Below are 10,150 nucleotides of genomic sequence, written 5' to 3' on the forward strand. Positions count from 1 at the left end.
GGTAAACCCCGTATTTACATATCTGCCACTGTGCAGGAGAATCCGCATAGGTGTTCGAGTGTTCGAACCGTAATGCGCAAGAAATGGTACGGAAACCCCGTATTTACATATCTGCCACTGTGCAGGAGAATCCGCATAGGTGTTCGAGTGTTCCAACCGTAATGCGCAAGAAATGGTACTGAAACCCCGTATTTACATATCTGCTACTGTGCAGGAGAATCCGTATAGGTGTTCGAGTGTTCGAACCGTAATGCGCAAGAAATGGTACCGAAACCCCGTATTTACATATCTGCCACTGTGCAGGAGAATCCGGATAGGTGTTCGAGTGTTCGAACCGTAATGCGCAAGAAATGGTACCGAAACCCCGTATTTACATATCTGCCACTGTGCAGGAGAATCCGCATAGGTGTTCGAGTGTTCGAACCGTAATGCGCAAGAAATGGTACGGAAACCCCGTATTTACATATCTGCCACTGTGCAGGAGAATCCGCATCGGTGTTCGAGTGTTCGAACCGTAATGCGCAAGAAATGGTAGGTAAACCCCGTATTTACATATCTGCCACTGTGCAGGAGAATCCGCATAGGTGTTCGAGTGTTCGAACCGTAATGCGCAAGAAATGGTACGGAAACCCCGTATTTACATATCTGCCACTGTGCAGGAGAATCCTCATAGGTGTTCGAGTGTTCCAACCGTAATGCGCAAGAAATGGTACCGAAACCCCGTATTTACATATCTGCCACTGTGCAGGAGAATCCGTATAGGTGTTCGAGTGTTCGAACCGTATTGCGCAAGAAATGGTATGTAAACCCCGTATTTACATATCTGCCACTGTGCAGGAGAATCCGTATAGGTGTTCGAGTGTTCGAACCGTAATGCGCAAGAAATGGTATGGAAACCCCGTATTTACATATCTGCCACTGCGCAGGAGAATCCGTAGAGGTGTTCGAGTGTTCGAACCGTAATGCGCAAGAAATGGTACGGAAACCCCGTATTTACATATCTGCCACTGTGCAGGAGAATCCGTATAGGTGTTCGAGTGTTCGAACCGTAATGCGCAAGAAATGGTACCGAAACCCCGTATTTACATACCTCCCACTGTGCAGGAGAATCCGTATAGGTGTTCGAGTGTTCGAACCGTAATGCGCAAGAAATGGTACCGAAACCCCGTATTTACATATCTGCCACTGTGCAGGAGAATCCGGATAGGTGTTTGAGTGTTCGAACCGTAATGCGCAAGAAATGGTACCGAAACCCCGTATTTACATATCTGCCACTGTGCAGGAGAATCCGCATAGGTGTTCGAGTGTTCGAACCGTATTGCGCAAGAAATGGTATATAAACCCCGTATTTACATATCTGCCACTGTGCAGGAGAATCCGTATAGGTGTTCGAGTGTTCGAACCGTAATGCGCAAGAAATGGTATGGAAACCCCGTATTTACATATCTGCCACTGTGCAGGAGAATCCGTATAGGTGTTCGAGTGTTCCAACCGTAATGCGCAAGAAATGGTATGTAAACCCCGTATTTACATATCTGCCACTGTGCAGGAGAATCCGCATAGGTGTTCGAGTGTTCGAACCGTAATGCGCAAGAAATGGTATGTAAACCCCGTATTTACATATCTGCCACTGTGCAGGAGAATCCGTATAGGTGTTCGAGTATTCCAACCGTAATGCGCAAGAAATGGTACCGAAACCCCGTATTTACATATCTCCCACTGTGCAGGAGAATCCGTATAGGTGTTCGAGTGTTCGAACCGTAATGCGCAAGAAATGGTACCGAAACCCCGTATTTACATATCTGCCACTGTGCAGGAGAATCCGCATAGGTGTTCGAGTGTTCGAACCGTAATGCGCAAGAAATGGTAGGTAAACCCCGTATTTACATATCTGCCACTGTGCAGGAGAATCCGCATAGGTGTTCGAGTGTTCGAACCGTAATGCGCAAGAAATGGTACCGAAACCCCGTATTTACATATCTGCCACTGTGCAGGAGAATCCGCATAGGTGTTCGAGTGTTCCAACCGTAATGCGCAAGAAATGGTACCGAAACCCCGTATTTACATATCTGCTACTGTGCAGGAGAATCCGTATAGGTGTTCGAGTGTTCGAACCGTAATGCGCAAGAAATGGTACCGAAACCCCGTATTTACATATCTGCCACTGTGCAGGAGAATCCGGATAGGTGTTTAAGTGTTCAAACCGTAATGCGCAAGAAATGGTACCGAAACCCCGTATTTACATATCTGCCACTGTGCAGGAGAATCCGCATAGGTGTTCGAGTGTTCGAACCGTATTGCGCAAGAAATGGTATGTAAACCCCGTATTTACATATCTGCCACTGTGCAGGAGAATCCGTATAGGTGTTCGAGTGTTCGAACCGTAATGCGCAAGAAATGGTATGGAAACCCCGTATTTACATATCTGCCACTGCGCAGGAGAATCCGTAGAGGTGTTCGAGTGTTCGAACCGTAATGCGCAAGAAATGGTACGGAAACCCCGTATTTACATATCTGCCACTGTGCAGGAGAATCCGTATAGGTGTTCGAGTGTTCGAACCGTAATGCGCAAGAAATGGTACCGAAACCCCGTATTTACATATCTACCACTGTGCAGGAGAATCCGTATAGGTGTTCGAGTGTTCGAACCGTAATGCGCAAGAAATGGTACCGAAACCCCGTATTTACATATCTGCCACTGTGTAGGAGAATCCGTATAGGTGTTCGAGTGTTCGAACCGTAATGCGCAAGAAATGGTATGTAAACCCCGTATTTACATATCTGCCAATGTGCAGGAGAATCAGCATAGGTGTTCGAGTGTTCGAACCGTAATGCGCAAGAAATGGTATGTAAACCCCGTATTTACATATCTGCCACTGTGCAGGAGAATCCGTAAAGGTGTTCGAGTGTTCGAACCGTAATGCGCAAGAAATGGTACCGAAACCCCGTATTTACATATCTGCCACTGTGCAGGAGAATCCGTATAGGTGTTCGAGTGTTCGAACCGTAATGCGCAAGAAATGGTACCGAAACCCCGTATTTACATATCTGCCACTGTGCAGGAGAATCCGGATAGGTGTTTAAGTGTTCAAACCGTAATGCGCAAGAAATGGTACCGAAACCCCGTATTTACATATCTGCCACTGTGCAGGAGAATCCGCATAGGTGTTCGAGTGTTCGAACCGTATTGCGCAAGAAATGGTATGTAAACCCCGTATTTACATATCTGCCACTGTGCAGGAGAATCCGTATAGGTGTTCGAGTGTTCGAACCGTAATGCGCAAGAAATGGTATGGAAACCCCGTATTTACATATCTGCCACTGCGCAGGAGAATCCGTAGAGGTGTTCGAGTGTTCGAACCGTAATGCGCAAGAAATGGTACGGAAACCCCGTATTTACATATCTGCCACTGTGCAGGAGAATCCGTATAGGTGTTCGAGTGTTCGAACCGTAATGCGCAAGAAATGGTACCGAAACCCCGTATTTACATATCTACCACTGTGCAGGAGAATCCGTATAGGTGTTCGAGTGTTCGAACCGTAATGCGCAAGAAATGGTACCGAAACCCCGTATTTACATATCTGCCACTGTGTAGGAGAATCCGTATAGGTGTTCGAGTGTTCGAACCGTAATGCGCAAGAAATGGTATGTAAACCCCGTATTTACATATCTGCCAATGTGCAGGAGAATCAGCATAGGTGTTCGAGTGTTCGAACCGTAATGCGCAAGAAATGGTATGTAAACCCCGTATTTACATATCTGCCACTGTGCAGGAGAATCCGTAAAGGTGTTCGAGTGTTCGAACCGTAATGCGCAAGAAATGGTACCGAAACCCCGTATTTACATATCTGCCACTGTGCAGGAGAATCCGTATAGGTGTTCGAGTGTTCGAACCGTAATGCGCAAGAAATGGTACCGAAACCCCGTATTTACATATCTGCCACTGTGCTGGAGAATCCGGATAGGTGTTCGAGTGTTCGAACCGTAATGCGCAAGAAATGGTATGTAAACCCCGTATTTACATATCTGCCACTGTGCAGGAGAATCCGTGTAGGTGTTCGAGTGTTCGAACCGTAATGCGCAAGAAATGGTACGGAAACCCCGTATTTACATATCTGCCACTGTGCAGGAGAATCCGCATAGGTGTTCGAGTGTTCGAACCGTAATGCGCAAGAAATGGTAGGTAAACCCCGTATTTACATATCTGCCACTCTGCAGGAGAATCCGCATAGGTGTTCGAGTGTTCGAACCGTAATGCGCAAGAAATGGTACGGAAACCCCGTATTTACATATCTGCCACTGTGCAGGAGAATCCGCATAGGTGTTCGAGTGTTCCAACCGTAATGCGCAAGAAATGGTACCGAAACCCCGTATTTACATATCTGCTACTGTGCAGGAGAATCCGTATAGGTGTTCGAGTGTTCTAACCGTAATGCGCAAGAAATGGTACCGAAACCCCGTATTTACATATCTGCCACTGTGCAGGAGAATCCGGATAGGTGTTTGAGTGTTCGAACCGTAACGCGCAAGAAATGGTACTGAAACCCCGTATTTACATATCTGCCACTGTGCAGGAGAATCCGCATAGGTGTTCGAGTGTTCCAACCGTAATGCGCAAGAAATGGTACCGAAACCCCGTATTTACATATCTGCTACTGTGCAGGAGAATCCGTATAGGTGTTCGAGTGTTCGAACCGTAATGCGCAAGAAATGGTACCGAAACCCCGTATTTACATATCTGCCACTGTGCAGGAGAATCCGCATAGGTGTTTGAGTGTTCGAACCGTAATGCGCAAGAAATGGTACCGAAACCCCGTATTTACATATCTGCCACTGTGCAGGAGAATCCGCATAGGTGTTCGAGTGTTCGAACCGTATTGCGCAAGAAATGGTATATAAACCCCGTATTTACATATCTGCCACTGTGCAGGAGAATCCGTATAGGTGTTCGAGTGTTCGAACCGTAATGCGCAAGAAATGGTATGGAAACCCCGTATTTACATATCTGCCACTGTGCAGGAGAATCCGTATAGGTGTTCGAGTGTTCCAACCGTAATGCGCAAGAAATGGTATGTAAACCCCGTATTTACATATCTGCCACTGTCCAGGAGAATCCGCATAGGTGTTCGAGTGTTCGAACCGTAATGCGCAAGAAATGGTATGTAAACGCCGTATTTACATATCTGCCACTGTGCAGGAGAATCCGTATAGGTGTTCGAGTATTCCAACCGTAATGCGCAAGAAATGGTACCGAAACCCCGTATTTACATATCTGCCACTGTGCAGGAGAATCCGTATAGGTGTTCGAGTGTTCGAACCGTAATGCGCAAGAAATGGTACCGAAACCCCGTATTTACATATCTGCCACTGTGCAGGAGAATTCGCATAGGTGTTCGAGTGTTCGAACCGTAATGCGCAAGAAATGGTAGGTAAACCCCGTATTTACATATCTGCCACTGTGCAGGAGAATCCGCATAGGTGTTCGAGTGTTCGAACCGTAATGCGCAAGAAATGGTACGGAAACCCCGTATTTACATATCTGCCACTGTGCAGGAGAATCCGCATAGGTGTTCGAGTGTTCCAACCGTAATGCGCAAGAAATGGTACCGAAACCCCGTATTTACATATCTGCTATTGTGCAGGAGAATCCGTATAGGTGTTCGAGTGTTCGAACCGTAATGCGCAAGAAATGGTACCGAAACCCCGTATTTACATATCTGCCACTGTGCAGGAGAATCCGGATAGGTGTTTAAGTGTTCAAACCGTAATGCGCAAGAAATGGTACCGAAACCCCGTATTTACATATCTGCCACTGTGCAGGAGAATCCGCATAGGTGTTCGAGTGTTCGAACCGTATTGCGCAAGAAATGGTATGTAAACCCCGTATTTACATATCTGCCACTGTGCAGGAGAATCCGTATAGGTGTTCGAGTGTTCGAACCGTAATGCGCAAGAAATGGTATGGAAACCCCGTATTTACATATCTGCCACTGCGCAGGAGAATCCGTAGAGGTGTTCGAGTGTTCGAACCGTAATGCGCAAGAAATGGTACGGAAACCCCGTATTTACATATCTGCCACTGTGCAGGAGAATCCGTATAGGTGTTCGAGTGTTCGAACCGTAATGCGCAAGAAATGGTATGTAAACCCCGTATTTACATATCTGCCACTGTGCAGGAGAATCCGTATAGGTGTTCGAGTGTTCGAACCGTAATGCGCAAGAAATGGTACGAAAACCCCGTATTTACATATCTGCCACTGTGCAGGAGAATCCGCATCGGTGTTCGAGTGTTCGAACCGTAATGCGCAAGAAATGGTAGGTGAACCCCGTATTTACATATCTGCCACTGTGCAGGAGAATCCGCATAGGTGTTCGAGTGTTCGAACCGTAATGCGCAAGAAATGGTACGGAAACCCCGTATTTACATATCTGCCACTGTGCAGGAGAATCCGCATAGGTGTTCGAGTGTTCCAACAGTAATGCGCAAGAAATGGTACCGAAACCCCGTATTTACATATCTGCCACTGTGCAGGAGAATCCGTATAGGTGTTCGAGTGTTCGAACCGTAATGCGCAAGAAATGGTACGGAAACCCCGTATTTACATATCTGCCACTGTGCAGGAGAATCCGCATAGGTGTTCGAGTGTTCGAACCGTAATGCGCAAGAAATGGTACGGAAACCCCGTATTTACATATCTGCCACTGTGCAGGAGAATCCGCATAGGTGTTCGAGTGTTCCAACCGTAATGCGCAAGAAATGGTACCGAAACCCCGTATTTACATATCTGCCACTGTGCAGGAGAATCCGTATAGGTGTTCGAGTGTTCGAACCGTAATGCGCAAGAAATGGTACCGAAACCCCGTATTTACATATCTGCCACTGTGCAGGAGAATCCGTATAGGTGTTCGAGTGTTCGAACCGTAATGCGCAAGAAATGGTATGTAAACCCCGTATTTACATATCTGCCAATGTGCAGGAGAATCAGCATAGGTGTTCGAGTGTTCGAACCGTAATGCGCAAGAAATGGTATGTAAACCCCGTATTTACATATCTGCCACTGTGCAGGAGAATCCGTATAGGTGTTCGAGTGTTCGAACCGTAATGCGCAAGAAATGGTACCGAAACCCCGTATTTACATATCTGCCACTGTGCAGGAGAATCCGTATAGGTGTTCGAGTGTTCGAACCGTAATGCGCAAGAAATGGTACCGAAACCCCGTATTTACATATCTGCCACTGTGCAGGAGAATCCGTATAGGTGTTCGAGTGTTCGAACCGTAATGCGCAAGAAATGGTATGTAAACCCCGTATTTACATATCTGCCACTGTGCAGGAGAATCCGTATAGGTGTTCGAGTGTTCGAACCGTAATGCCCAAGAAATGGTACGGAAACCCCGTATTTACATATCTGCCACTGTGCAGGAGAATCCGCATCGGTGTTCGAGTTTTCGAACCGTAATGCGCAAGAAATGGTAGGTAAACCCCGTATTTACATATCTGCCACTGTGCAGGAGAATCCGCATAGGTGTTCGAGTGTTCGAACCGTAATGCGCAAGAAATGGTACGGAAACCCCGTATTTACATATCTGCCACTGTGCAGGAGAATCCGCATAGGTGTTCGAGTGTTCCAACAGTAATGCGCAAGAAATGGTACCGAAACCCCGTATTTACATATCTGCCACTGTGCAGGAGAATCCGTATAGGTGTTCGAGTGTTCGAACCGTAATGCGCAAGAAATGGTACGGAAACCCCGTATTTACATATCTGCCACTGTGCAGGAGAATCCGCATAGGTGTTCGAGTGTTCGAACCGTAATGCGCAAGAAATGGTACGGAAACCCCGTATTTACATATCTGCCACTGTGCAGGAGAATCCGCATAGGTGTTCGAGTGTTCCAACCGTAATGCGCAAGAAATGGTACCGAAACCCCGTATTTACATATCTGCCACTGTGCAGGAGAATCCGTATAGGTGTTCGAGTGTTCGAACCGTAATGCGCAAGAAATGGTACGGAAACCCCGTATTTACATATCTGCCACTGTGCAGGAGAATCCGGATAGGTGTTCGAGTGTTCGAACCGTAATGCGCAAGAAATGGTAGGTAAACCCCGTATTTACATATCTGCCACTGTGCAGGAGAATCCGCATAGGTGTTCGAGTGTTCGAACCGTAATGCGCAAGAAATGGTACGGAAACCCCGTATTTACATATCTGCCACTGTGCAGGAGAATCCGTATAGGTGTTCGAGTGTTCGAACCGTAATGCGCAAGAAATGGTACCGAAACCCCGTATTTACATATCTGCCACTGTGCAGGAGAATCCGTATAGGTGTTCGAATGTTCGAACCGTAATGCGCAAGAAATGGTATGTAAACCCCGTATTTACATATCTGCCAATGTGCAGGAGAATCAGCATAGGTGTTCGAGTGTTCGAACCGTAATGCGCAAGAAATGGTATGTAAACCCCGTATTTACATATCTGCCACTGTGCAGGAGAATCCGTATAGGTGTTCGAGTGTTCGAACCGTAATGCGCAAGAAATGGTACGAAAACCCCGTATTTACATATCTGCCACTGTGCAGGAGAATCCGCATCGGTGTTCGAGTGTTCGAACCGTAATGCGCAAGAAATGGTACCGAAACCCCGTATTTACATATCTGCCACTGTGCAGGAGAATCCGTATAGGTGTTCGAGTGTTCGAACCGTAATGCGCAAGAAATGGTATGTAAACCCCGTATTTACATATCTGCCAATGTGCAGGAGAATCAGCATAGGTGTTCGAGTGTTCGAACCGTAATGCGCAAGAAATGGTATGTAAACCCCGTATTTACATATCTGCCACTGTGCAGGAGAATCCGTATAGGTGTTCGAGTGTTCGAACCGTAATGCGCAAGAAATGGTACCGAAACCCCGTATTTACATATCTGCCACTGTGCAGGAGAATCCGTATAGGTGTTCGAGTGTTCGAACCGTAATGCGCAAGAAATGGTACCGAAACCCCGTATTTACATATCTGCCACTGTGCTGGAGAATCCGGATAGGTGTTCGAGTGTTCGAACCGTAATGCGCAAGAAATGGTATGTAAACCCCGTATTTACATATCTGCCACTGTGCAGGAGAATCCGTATAGGTGTTCGAGTGTTCGAACCGTAATGCGCAAGAAATGGTACGGAAACCCCGTATTTACATATCTGCCACTGTGCAGGAGAATCCGCATCGGTGTTCGAGTGTTCGAACCGTAATGCGCAAGAAATGGTAGGTAAACCCCGTATTTACATATCTGCCACTGTGCAGGAGAATCCGCATAGGTGTTCGAGTGTTCGAACCGTAATGCGCAAGAAATGGTACGGAAACCCCGTATTTACATATCTGCCACTGTGCAGGAGAATCCGCATAGGTGTTCGAGTGTTCCAACCGTAATGCGCAAGAAATGGTACCGAAACCCCGTATTTACATATCTGCCACTGTGCAGGAGAATCCGTATAGGTGTTCGAGTGTTCGAACCGTAATGCGCAAGAAATGGTACGGAAACCCCGTATTTACATATCTGCCACTGTGCAGGAGAATCCGGATAGGTGTTCGAGTGTTCGAACCGTAATGCGCAAGAAATGGTATGTAAACCCCGTATTTACATATCTGCCACTGTGCAGGAGAATCCGTATAGGTGTTCGAATGTTCGAACCGTAATGCGCAAGAAATGGTACGAAAACCCCGTATTTACATATCTGCCACTGTGCAGGAGAATCCGCATCGGTGTTCGAGTGTTCGAACCGTAATGCGCAAGAAATGGTAGGTAAACCCCGTATTTACATATCTGCCACTGTGCAGGAGAATCCGCATAGGTGTTCGAGTGTTCGAACCGTAATGCGCAAGAAATGGTACGGAAACCCCGTATTTACATATCTGCCACTGTGCAGGAGAATCCGCATAGGTGTTCGAGTGTTCCAACCGTACTGCGCAAGAAATGGTATCGAAACCCCGTATTTACATATCTGCTACTGTGCAGGAGAATCCGTATAGGTGTTCGAGTGTTCTAACCGTAATGCGCAAGAAATGGTATGTAAACCCCGTATTTGCATATCTGCCACTGTGCAGGAGAATTCGTATAGGTGTTCGAGTGTTCCAACCGTAATGCGCAAGAAATGGTACCGA

This window comes from Camellia sinensis, chromosome 11, assembly GCF_055761805.1.
Source record: "Camellia sinensis isolate YWXY chromosome 11, ASM5576180v1, whole genome shotgun sequence".
Taxonomy (NCBI): domain Eukaryota; kingdom Viridiplantae; phylum Streptophyta; class Magnoliopsida; order Ericales; family Theaceae; genus Camellia; species Camellia sinensis.